The sequence below is a fragment of the Mustela nigripes genome, chromosome 14 (assembly GCF_022355385.1).
Source record: "Mustela nigripes isolate SB6536 chromosome 14, MUSNIG.SB6536, whole genome shotgun sequence".
In the NCBI taxonomy this organism is placed as follows: Eukaryota; Metazoa; Chordata; class Mammalia; order Carnivora; family Mustelidae; genus Mustela; species Mustela nigripes.
The window spans coordinates 31,089,477-31,101,769 of record NC_081570.1 but is presented as its reverse complement, the minus strand read 5'-3'; the positions used below and the strand labels follow the sequence as shown (position 1 = coordinate 31,101,769).

The 12,293-nt window shown below is 42.1% G+C and overlaps 1 protein-coding gene across 5 annotated transcripts in view; it reads right to left on the bottom strand.

Annotated features, from left to right (window-relative positions):
- The window catches only part of NFYC (nuclear transcription factor Y subunit gamma), a 68,916-nt gene extending 57,547 nt beyond the window's left edge, over positions 1-11,369 (bottom strand). The window contains exon 1 of one of the 5 annotated variants that reach the window (XM_059374308.1): positions 10,267-11,369. The gene's annotated coding sequence lies outside the window, so the exon portion shown is untranslated. The remainder of the gene's footprint in view (positions 1-10,266) is intronic. The other 4 variants (XM_059374305.1, XM_059374312.1, XM_059374310.1 and 1 more) reach the window with 4 other exon arrangements.
- Positions 11,370-12,293: the final 924 nt, after the last annotated feature.

Below are 12,293 nucleotides of genomic sequence, written 5' to 3'. Positions count from 1 at the left end.
CCAATGGATGGAAAGTTATTCCAGAAAACTATTCTCTTCTCTCAGAGCTGTCCAAAGATGGCACAAGCTGCCTCAGAAGCTATGGATTGGGTTGTTGGCACAGGCTGTTTGAACACTTGACAGCAATATGTAAAGACAAGATGAAAAAGAGCAGCCATGTGGAGAAGCAGAGGGAAAAAAGCCCAGTCTCTGCAGCTAGACAGATTTAGATTCTAATTCTAATCCCTCATCACCTCATTTTAGCTGAGTAACCTCAAACTAGTTACTTAACCCCACTGAGGCCAATCTCCTAAACTATAAACCATCTTGCAAGGCTATAAGATCAGGGATATTTTCATTCACTCAGTAAATACTTACGTATAAGTATTGTGCTAAGGGACGCCTGGGTGGCTCAGTTGGTTAAGCGGCTGCCTTCGGCTCAAGTCATGATCCCAGGGTCCTGGGATCAAGTCCCAAGTCAGGCTCCTTGCTCGGCGGGGAGCCTGCTTCTGCCTCTGCCTGCCTCTCTGTCTGCCTGTGCTCACTCTCTCTCCCTCTGTCTCTGACAAATAAATAAATAAAATCTTAAAAAAAAAAAAAAAGTATTGTGCTAAGATCTGGGGATCCTAAACAATACAAAGGCCTGTCCTCGAGGATACTAAAGTCTATTATGACAGAGAAGAATATTAAAATAGGCGATCACAGTGCTGTGTGTTAACAGTTCCCACAGGCATAGTATAAGACCTAAGCAGAACCCCTAACCCAGGGCCTAACTAAATTTCAGGCTGGTCAGAGACGGCTTCTTGGGAGATTTAAAATTGTAAGAAGAATAGGAACCTACTGAGACAGACAAGCAAACTGCATGTGCAAAGTCCTGGAGCTGACAGAAAGCATTACACTCCTGGAATGGCTATAGTTTGATATGGCAGCAGCCCAGAGACAAGAGGCTAGAAGAGAACCTAGAAAAGTGAACAGGGCTGGACAAGACTAAGATACTAGAACTTTATTCTGAGGACAACAGCGAGCCACTGAAGAGCTTTATGCATGGGACTGGCACAATCAGAATTACCCTTTTAAAAGATCATTTCAGGTTCAGTCTGGAAAAACACACAGGGTGGGAGCATGAGAACTCCACAGAGCAGCAGGGGAAACAAAGACCCTGTGTCATCTAGTTACTGGAAAATGTGGTAGTGCAGATGTTGAGTAGATAAATGGGAAATATTAAGAAGATAAAAAATCATTAAGACCAGTGGTTAATAATCCCTATAGAATAACAACACTGTGACTGATAAATAGCAAGTGCTCTAAGAAAATGGTAGCTGCTAGTATCATCATTGACATTGGCAACTGGGTTAGATGACCTTTGGAAATCACTTTGATCCTGAAGAGTCTGTGCGACTTTGGAGACGTATGCTGTACGTTCCCAGACAAATCCTTTCCTACTATTGGCCAAGCTGTCTTATACAAAAAGATTTGTTTTTTACTCATAAACTCTCTACACCAGAACTGTTCAACTGGGCCCCACTACGTACTAGTCATAATATGAAATGCTTATTAGATGTTCTCACAAACAGGGTTTCATGGCCAAGTAAGTTCAAGAAACACCGCATTATGCATCCTCTCTCTTGAAGGGTCATAAGGCACATCAACAAGCAGGCTCTGAATACTAATTCTGCAGTAAAGAAATACATTTCACTTTACTGTCAAGGATCCTTTTTCCAACTCCAGAGAACATTTATTACATTGTATAAGAACTCATGTTCAGGGGCGCCTGGGTGGCTCAGTGGGTTAAGCCTCTGCCTTCGGCTCAGGTCATGATCTCAGGGTCCTGGGATCAAGCCCACATTGGGCTCTCTGCTCTGCAGGGAGTCTGCTTCCCCACCCCCCTTTGCCTGCTGCTCTGCCTACTTGTAATCTGTGTCAAAAAAATAAATAAAATCTTTAAAAAAATAAAAAAACTCATGTTCAATGAAACAGCTTAGGAAATGCTGCTCTAAAGTGCCTTACAGGGCGCCTGGGTGGCTCAGTGGGTTAGGCCGCTGCCTTCGGCTCAGGTCATGATCTCAGAGTCCTGAGATCAAGTCCCACATCGGGCTCCCTGCTCAGTGGGGAGCCTGCTTCCCTCTCTCTCTCTCTCTGCCTGCCTCTCCATCTACTTGTGATTTCTCTCTGTCAAATAAATAAATAAAATCTTTAAAAAAAATAAAATAAAAATAAAGTGCCTTACAGATTTTAGTGGAATGAAAAGATTATAGGCCACCTTCCAAAATGGCTGGAGTTTTACACACATTATGGCATTTCCCTTTTAATTTAGTCCTACTGAAAATACATTAAATATCACCATAAATAGCAATCCTCTGGCTCCCAAATTATCACCAGCCAAGTGTGCTTTGCTTTTTTAAAAGGCCACAACTTTGTGTCATGATAACGAGCAAATTCTAAGCTACTTACCCTTCGGGGTACAGTAATAATTTTTAAGACAGTTAAGAATGACAAAGATGTTCAACTGCTCAGTTGCATGTAGTTCACTTTCCTCTTTTCTATGAACAATCACGCCACTAGTGAGGGGTATGTTTTCTTAACACTAGACAAAGAATCTTACTTCATATAGATCCCTAGACAATGTGCAGCTTCTGAGGGCAGGGGTAACAATAACAGAAACTGTGAAAACCTTCAGTACAGTAGTCTCCCTTTATCTAGAGGCAATGCAGTCCATGACCCCCCACCACCCAGTGGATGCCTGAAACTGTGGGTAGTACAGAACCCTATATACATTATGTTTCTTCCTATACTACATATCCATGATGGAAGTTTAATTTATAAATTAGGCACAGTAAAGAGATCAATAACTAGTAATAAAATAGAAAAATTATAATAATATACTGTTACGTGAATGTGGTCTCTCTCAACATCTCTTACTGTTCTGCACTCACCCTTCTTGTGATGATGTGAGATGATAAAAGGCCGGTGTGATCAGATGAAGTGAGGGGAATGACCGGCATTGTGATGTGGCGTTAGGCTACTACCGATCTTCTGACAATAATCAGAAGGATCATCTGCTTCTGGACCACGGATGACCGCAGTAACTGAAACCACGGAAAGCGAAACTGCAGAAAATGGGTGGGACTGCTGTAACTCTAATAGATTTAAGCCAATGACATCACACAAACTATTCTATACTCCAATATCATTTCTTATGAGTCACTGAAGCATTTATTGAAAGATTGCTCAAGATCACTGTTTATAGCTCACTCCCATGAATGTATTTAAGATTCTTTTTTTTCCCAAAGATTTTATTTATTTGACAGAGAGAGGCACAGAGAGGGAACACAAGCAGGGGGGCGGTGAGAGAGGGAAAGGCAGGCTTTCCGCTGAGCAGGGAGCCCGATGAGGGGCTCCATCCCAGGACCCTGGGATCATGACCAGAGCTGAAGGCAGACGCTTAACGACTGAGCCACTCAGGTGCCCCTAAGATTAATTCTTGAATCTGACCTAACAATATACTGTTGATTTTAAATGGAGAGTATTCATCTAAATAAGACACTTTATATATCTTGGACATGAAGATTTGAACCTTTGAGTTAAACCTATTCTAATGGAAACATTCAAATACAAAGGTTTGCCTAGTCCCTCTCTCTGAACTGCACCTGAAGTTTATCCATTAGAAAGGTCTCATTATATAAAAGTACACTGAATTTAGAAGTAATCTGTCTGCAGACAAGTAAAATTTTTTTTTTAAGATTTTCTTTTAAAGCAATCTCCACACTCAATGTGGGGCTCAAAGCCACAACCCTGAGATCAAGAGTCACACACTTCACCCACTAAGCCAGTTTGGCACCTCCAAACAAATAAGGACTTGAACCAAAATAGAAAATACAACTTCCATGCTGAAAATGAACATAGATGTTGCCTCACTGTTATCAGGTACATCACTGCTAAAACATGGAGAAGTGTGGGAAGGGTGCAGCAAATTTTGCAACCTGGCAAAAATTTCTGCAGGCAGAGAAATTTTTTCCTGAACCATCCCACAACGTTGTCTTCTGCTTACTTCAAAGAAAATGTTACCCAGGTGACTAGAAACCAAACTGACAGTCTTACTTCAACTGACAATTTCTACAATTAGAAAAATTATTAAATGACTATAATGCAAATCTCTTTCTGGACTGAAGGATAAAACTGGTTGTTCTGATTTCAATAAATTATTGCTATTTGGCAAATACAGAAAAGTTCTCATCTCATCGAAATCACTACCACTCAGCACCTGAGGATTAACAGAGCAATCAGGAAACAACCTAACCCTGAAATAAATGATCCTACTACTTCATACATTCATAAACATAGACTAGTAATAATCTAGATCCTCAGTAAATCAGCTCCTAAGCCACAACAACGTAACTAAATTAGGTTATTTCTTTCATGCCAATGGTTGCTCCCTCATGCAGAAATCTTATCATACATAAAAGAGTAGGTAATTACAAAAGGCTCCTCGTTAGGGAAGCTCTAAGAGGCTGAAAGGACAGATTTTAAGCTGTTTTAAAGAGAAGATGATGTGTCCTCTCACTTACTAAGGTCTGCTTGGTGACAGGCACCTACCATATGCTACTGTATTCATTTTTCATAACTACTCTGTAAGATAAGTGTCACTACCACTACTTTACACAGGAAGAAACTAAGGCTTAGACCGGTTAAGAAACTGACCCCCAGCTCAAACAGAGGGTAACCGCATTGCAGAAGAATCCTTTCCCAGGTCTGACTCCAGCGTCAGCAACTACACTACCCCCTCCCATCAGCACTTTTTGGCCAAAGTATTTTAAATCCATTTCCTCCAACAATTAATCTACTTAAATTATGTTAGGTGCTTTCAGTCTCTGGGAAAATACTGAAATGACCTTGTAGTCTTCCTAACTAGTCACAGCACATGCATGAAAAATTGAATAAACAAAATGAAAAGAGAGCCTGGAATACATCAGATAACTCACAGTCTGCTTTGAGCACAAGAAACTGAATGGAAAAGAACAACTTGCTGGCTAAGGAATGTTCCTCCTAGGTTGTATGCCTGAGGCTGGAATGAACCTCAAGAAGGTCATCTGTGACCTTAATAATGTCCTCTGCCATTCTCCCTCCTATGAATGAGGCAAACTTGTCAAAACAAAGGTGCCTTAGAGTCATCACCATCATCAAGTCAATGTTTCCATAGAAGAGGCAAAGCTGCCCAGTGGAATGAGCACAGGACTAGGAAACCAGTAATCTGGGTTAGACTTGACTTTCCCCTAGCATAGCCAAGTGACCTTGTCAAGGTCATCACACTCTTCAGGGCCTCTGCACAAAGCATGTGCCTGAGAGAAACCAAAAAAGCTACTTCTTGATCCAAGATGCAAGTATTTTTTTCTCCTTTTATTTTTTTTTTAAAAAAAGAGAGAGAGAGAGAGAGAAGGAGAGGAACGCAAGCAGAGGGTGTGGGAGAGAGAGAATAGGCTTCCCATGGAGCAGGGAGCCCTTCTCAGGGCTCAATCCCAGGACCCTGGAACCATGACCTGAGCGGAAGGCAGACGCTTAACTACTGAGCCACCCAGGCATCCCTCTCCTAATGTTTTATGGTGTCCAGAGAACACAAGTGTTTGGGGCACCTGGGTGGCTCAGTCAGTTAAGTATCCAACTCTTGATTTAAGCTCAGGTCATGACCTCAATTGTGGTCTCAGGGTGATGGCACTGCGCCTCATGTCAGCTCCACACTCAGCCTGGAGTCCGCTTGAGAGTCTCACTCTCCTTTTCCCTCTGCCCCACCACCCCCGCTTTCATGCTCTCTCTCTAAATAAATAAAATCTTTTAAAACAAAAATTCTCTCCCTCTCGCCTCCCCCTTCATGCATTTGTACTCTCTTTCAAAAAAGAACAAACGAACGAAAGAACGAACAAACTCAGTATTTAAAATTAAGGATTCCACAAATTTTGTAAGAATTCAGACTGTAATGGAGTTATAGACTGATGCTTAAATCTGAGCTCTGTCACTTTATGTGACCTTGAGCAAATTACTTAACTTCTCAGTTTCTTCACACCTAAAAATGCAGGTGGTAATAGTATCTACCACATAACACGTGTGAATAATACACACAATACATTTATACCCTAGCTGGTACAATATAATCACTCAATAAAAAGTAGTAACTATAATATCATTCCTGAGTTTGATTCATAGATTTTTAGTGTTTCATTACCTCTAAACTAAGAGATGTGAATTTCAAAATTGCCTCAAAAAGCAACTAGCACCAGCTCAAGTCACTTTGCCTCCACTTCTCTGTAAGTGGGGATAAGAAACCCCTGCATCTTTTCTAGTACAATGAATCAATTTTGACCAAATGGAAAAGATATACATGTAAATGAGATAACAGAATTGTTATAAGGATTTAGATAACAAAACAGGGATACAGTCTGTTAAGTATTAAACATTAGTATGAGTCTACTTAGAAGGCAAAGTTGATGTTCTCAAGTTACGATGTTAAACATAAACTCAGACTACTCAGACCTCCTAGGAGTTTGAGATTTCGAGGGTGGTTAATTCCTGGTGATAAAAAGCCCAGAACTGGCCATAGATGTAAAGAGCTAATGGGAATGAAGATGATCTGGTGGTGTTGAAGAACAGATAGTTAAGAAATGTTTGCTGAATAAAAAACAATTATGTGCATGCTTGTTTTTGCAAACTTGTCTATATTTACTAAAAAAGAAACTAAGTTAGGGTGCCTGGGTGGCTCAGTGGGTTAAAGCTTCTGTCTTCGGCTCAGGTCATGATCCCAGGGTCCTGGGATTGAGACCCACAACAGGCTCTCCGCTCAGCGGGGAGCCTGCTTCCCCTTCTCTCTCTCTGCCTGCCTCTCTGCCTACTTGTTATCTTTGTCAAATAAATAAATAAAATCTTTTTAAAAATTAAAAAAAAAGAAGAAACTAAGTTATGGATGTCATAATATTCTTCATATTCAACTAACTTAATGATTTGAGTCAAACAAAGTTAGATGACCCGTGTACAAAATGCATGGCAAGCCCTATTTCCCCTTGTTCTTTTCACTCTTATCTTCCACACTACCCTGTAATTGCAAATAAAAGGGAGGAGACCCTCACCTAATTGTATCAAATCACAAAGCAACCCAGACTTCCAGTTTGCTAGTCTCCTCTTGCAACCTAAATTATTTAAAGATTTCCATGCAAATACTAGAACTGCAAATAATTTTTTGCATCCAGTTTTAATTTTACATGTAATTTAGGATAAGCATCTACTAGATTAACTATCCCACATTTTGAAGAAGGCACCAGGCTTCCAGACATGTCCCAGTGTTTGGAGACATCTTAAAGAAGTAGTGATATCTGAAAATGCTCCCAAATGAGTTCTTATACACTTGGTAGTTCCTCACTCCTTGGCATTAACCATTTCCATATACAGAGAGACTATGTCATCAATTTTCTTAAGTTTGATTTTAAAGAATGAGATTCTTAAACTTTCTGTACATATTTTTCCCTATTATCTACCTGGCTTCAGAAAAAACCCAACAGTTTACTTTGTAAATCTTTCTCTATACAATAGAAATCAACAGATATGATTTATTTTTTTATTATTATTTTTTTTAAGATTGTATTTATTTATTTGACAAAGAGAGATCACAAGTAGGTGTAGAGGCAGGCAGAGAGAGAGAGAGGAGGAAGCAGGCTCCCTGCTGAGCAGAGAGCCCGATGCGGGACTCGATACCAGGACCCTGAGATCATGACCTGAGCTGAAGGCAGCGGCTTAACCCACTGAGCCACCCAGGCGACCCTACAGATATGATTTAAATACCTAGCTGAAGAAACTGTATTTTATACAGTTCCTATTCTGTGGTCTGAATCTTTAAAACAGCACAACAAATTCTTGTTAATTATATTTTCCCCACTCAATATACTCCTAACACTCAGCAACCAAAGAAAGATGACCCACTTTGAAATATTAACACTATCTGGAAGTTTGACTAGTCATGTTTATACCGATAGCAGGACATGGCAGTTAAAACTACAGGTTTCGGCATCAAACAACTTTGATTCGAACCCCAGTTCAACACTGGACAAGCTACATAAACTCTGTGATCCTCAATTTTCTCATCTCCAACATGGGAATGACAAAGTCTACTTAACAAGAATTGGGTGGTAAGTGTACCCCAAAATGTCAACTCCCTTCCTCTACTACTTTCCCTTTCTCTCTTGAAAATTTTGTTGCGTTCACATAAAACAGACCAAATTTGAAAAGCAGAGAAGTTTGTTTTGTTTTAAGATTTTTGTTTATTTGACAGGCAAAGATCAGAAGTAGGCAGAGAGGCAGGTAGAGAGAGAGGAGGAAGCAGGCTCCTGGCCAAGCAGAGAGCCTGATGTGGGGCTCCATCCCAGGATCCTGGGATCATGAGCTGAGCTGAAGGCAGAGGCTTTAACCCACTGAGCCACCCAGGCGCCCCCCAGAGAAGTTTCTTGAAATTGGTATGAATACAGATGTATAACACCTATCTAAAGCTAGAAAGGACCACCTAACATATACAAGGAAAAACAAATTAGGAAGCACAGAGGTTTAACACAAATATGTTTCCATGAACCCCAAACCTTGGGAAGAGCAAATGTAGAACAATTCATTACAATAAAATGGAAAGTGATAAAATACCCCCAAGCTGACTCTAACAACTCTTGACTAAAACAAGTTTTGAAATACAAACCAGAAAGTGCTGGTAAGTTCTGTAACTCATGACAAGATGCAAGAAACTATGCACTAGTTTATTCTCCTTCCAAGCTGCTTATTTAAAAAAAAAAAAAAAATTAAGTGCACATGAGGGTGGGTGTACTTTTTAGGCATATATAAAAGAAAACAAGTAAGCCAGGTCCAGCATCTCTGTTAAGCTCTGTCTTTGACTAAAGAGGAACCTAGCAATATCTCTTCAACAAATAAATGCCAAGTATCTAATATCTGCTAGAAAATGTAGCCTTTAGAAACCCAGCCCTCACATGTATCCTTTCTAATGCAGAAAAACTTTATACAATGTCTCAAAACTAGCTGCATAGTCCTGCGACCCAATAATCTATAATCGCTCCCTTACTATAATTCCCAAGTCTGAAAGTGTTTCCCATTTCAGATGGGGAAATGTTTCACACTTCCTCATTCCTACAGATCCGTCACTACTTAATGCTGTGTCTTTTAAGCTTGGTACAGTTTTTAACACCCGGCACCAATAAGGGTCCCTCTCCCAGGCTGGTTCTGTTTTCTCCTTATATCACATATCAGACCTGGTAACTGAAACCTCGGTTTCAATGCTGGCATTCTCCAGCAAAATCCCCATCTGATCCTATAGCTTAGATAGGCTCCTAACGTCCTGACGCCCCTTCCTCCTATACCATGCCCTTCAGACCTGGCATCCGTGGACATCGCGGTCACTGACAAACTGTCTTAAACTCCAGTCTACCTTAACTATAGAAAACAAACTCATGGTTATCAGGGAGGAGGCACGTCAGGGGATGGCTGAAATACGTGATGGGGATTAAGGAATACAGTCACTACATTACACACCTGAAACTAAAGTAACACCATATGTATGTTAACTATGACGGATAAAAGGCAACAAAACAAAACGGCCCTCCAAGTCTAGCTCTCTTGGCTCTCAAAGACCCCCTCAGCCTCTAACTCAGGTTTCAGGGTTTCCAAGCCTGGCAGCCTTGGAGCTTATATGCCCTTATACTAGGCCACGAGGGTACCTCTGGATTAGGAGTGCCACTCACTCCCGGCCGTGAGCAGACTATCCTCGAAGTACCTGCCAGACCATAGACCTGTCTTCCTCCTTAAGGTCTCTAAGCTCGCCCCCAGCCTCCACCCTATGCCTGCATGGAAGGGGGTCACCACCCTGCTGCCCAAGCCCGAGACGCGCGCATCCCTGCAACCTCGGATTCCTTCATCACCCCCAAGGCCGGAGCCAGCGCGACCAATAAGGTGCCAGGTCCGCGGCCTCCCCGCCACCGACCAATCACGAGCGAGCCCCCCCGCAGTCGCCTTCCGCCAATGGGAGAAAGCCCGCGGGCCGGGCCGACGAGGCGCACGGACCCCAGGAGCGCGACGGCGGCGACAGCGGCGGGCCCGGCGAGAACACAACATGGCGGCGGGCAGGCCGGACCGAACTACAGCAGCGGCCGCGAGAGGGAAGTGAGGTCTCCGCCGAAGGCGGGAAGCGCTGCCCCTCCCCCCGCCGCTGCCGCTCGCCTCTCACCCTCCCTCCCACAGACGCTCCCGCACACTCACACGCCTCTGCTCAGGAGTCCAGGGAAGAGCAGGAGCCGCCCCCACGCTCCTGCGGAGTCGGGCAGTGCAGAGGCCTGGGCACGGCGGAGGGGAGGGGGAAGCGTGCGTCACGGAGAACGGAGCGCGCGCAAAGCGGGGGCACAAACAAGATGGCGGCCACGCCGTTTGCACCGTCTCCCCCCCCTTCCCCTCCCCCTCCCTTGGCGCCTTGACTCCCTGTATCTTGAAATGCGCAGAAGCTGAGTTGTTTGAAGTCTCGCGAGAATTAGGAAGGGCGGCGACCTGCGGAGGTGGAATGAGATCAGAGAGCCTTCTGACCCCACCCCTTTCTAGGGGATCCGGAGGCGTTGCCTGGTGAAGTCCACCGGGCGTTCTACGCTTGTGGGCTTTTGATGTGGTGCGCACACTGAATGTTAAATACGTCTTTTGAGTTTTGGCCTTTGGTTTTGTTTTGTTTTGTTTTTTTAAATTTGGGACGAAAGAGAGCAGTCGGACGAAGGACGACATGGGGATGCCAGATTATGGGCGCCGCTAAAGAAAATAGCTACTAGTACCATAAAAGGGGATTTAACACCAAAACTGTAAAATGATATACTCCAGGGTAAAGAAAAACACCTCCTATGAATTAATAGCGTGTAACCTTACGTCGACATAAACACTGCTTTTCTCTGAATGCAGTTTAAAACTTCCATCAAGACAATTGAAAACCCCATGAGTATTACCTTATCTCTTTAATCTCTACAACCAGTAGTATTTCTGTTTTGCAGATAAAGCTGATGCTCAAAAGGATTAAATAACTTGGTCAAACTCCCATAAGTGTCAAAACTCAATACGAGTAGTTCCAAAACCTGTCGATGAATTATCTACTTTGAGCCAATAGGTTAGGTGTAAGCACTGAGAGAAATGAAACTGCTTTTGTTGCTGGTTACCTTTAATTTTTTAAATGACCTTGGAGACTTTTTGAGACTTGGGTTGCAGGAGTCTTCAACAATATAATAAACACTATTATTATTTCTTTCCTTTGAGTGTATGACTGCGATGATAAAGGTGTTAAGTATACTGGAATAGCCCTCGACATGAATTCAGGAAAACTGTTTCCAAATCCAACCTGAATAAATCTCACTTGAGGCACTCAATAAATATTTGATGAATGAATGAACAAAACCTGACTAGCTATAAGACACCTGACTTCGCTGAGTCTCGATTTCTTCATCTGTAAAATGATCTAATTCCTACCTCCTGGGAGTGTTGGGGAGATTGAATGAAATAGTGTAAAGGAGAGTGCTTTGGAAATTGCAGAAGTGTCAAGGAAGTTAGTGTTAATGATGACATTTTCATACATGAGAAATGGCATAAAAACGTCAAAACAGACTCAAAATAAATAGTGTGTTAAGATAATAGAAAGATGAGCTAGCTAATGGGAAAAGCTAAGTGAGTCTCTAAAATACTGAGTTAATTATTGCATATATTTTGTTACAAAAGATGTAAAAATGTGTAGGAATCAGCACGAATTAGTATTATTAGATTTTACTGTTATAATTGTCAACGGCACATAGGGGCTGCAGTCAGTTTCTCTCTAAGAGCCTGGAAATCAGGTTGCCCTCAGAATTAAACTAATAAGAATTTATGAAGATAAAATCAGCCAAAGGTAATCACAAGCATATTTAACAAGTAGTGGTCAAGCATTTATCTAGCACATTTGAAGTCCATAAAGTTGTGGGGATACCTTTCTGTGCTAGGTATTAACCCTTTAGTTCCTAATGTGTGAAGAGTAGGTCCCAAGGGCTCCTGGGGGGAGAGAGTTGTCAGGAGACTTGGGATAGCAGGTGTTTATCAGCTTGTATGAAACTATTTTCAGTATTTTAATAGTTAATATTATAATGTGCCAGCCATACTAGTATACACAGACTGGATATTAGTCCTTACAGACTATTATCAATATTCTCTGCCCCTGCCTTTCTAAAACCCTGCCTGTCTAGTCTGTCCCTAGGAGATTATAGTTCTCACTCTAGTGTCATGAAGCTTGG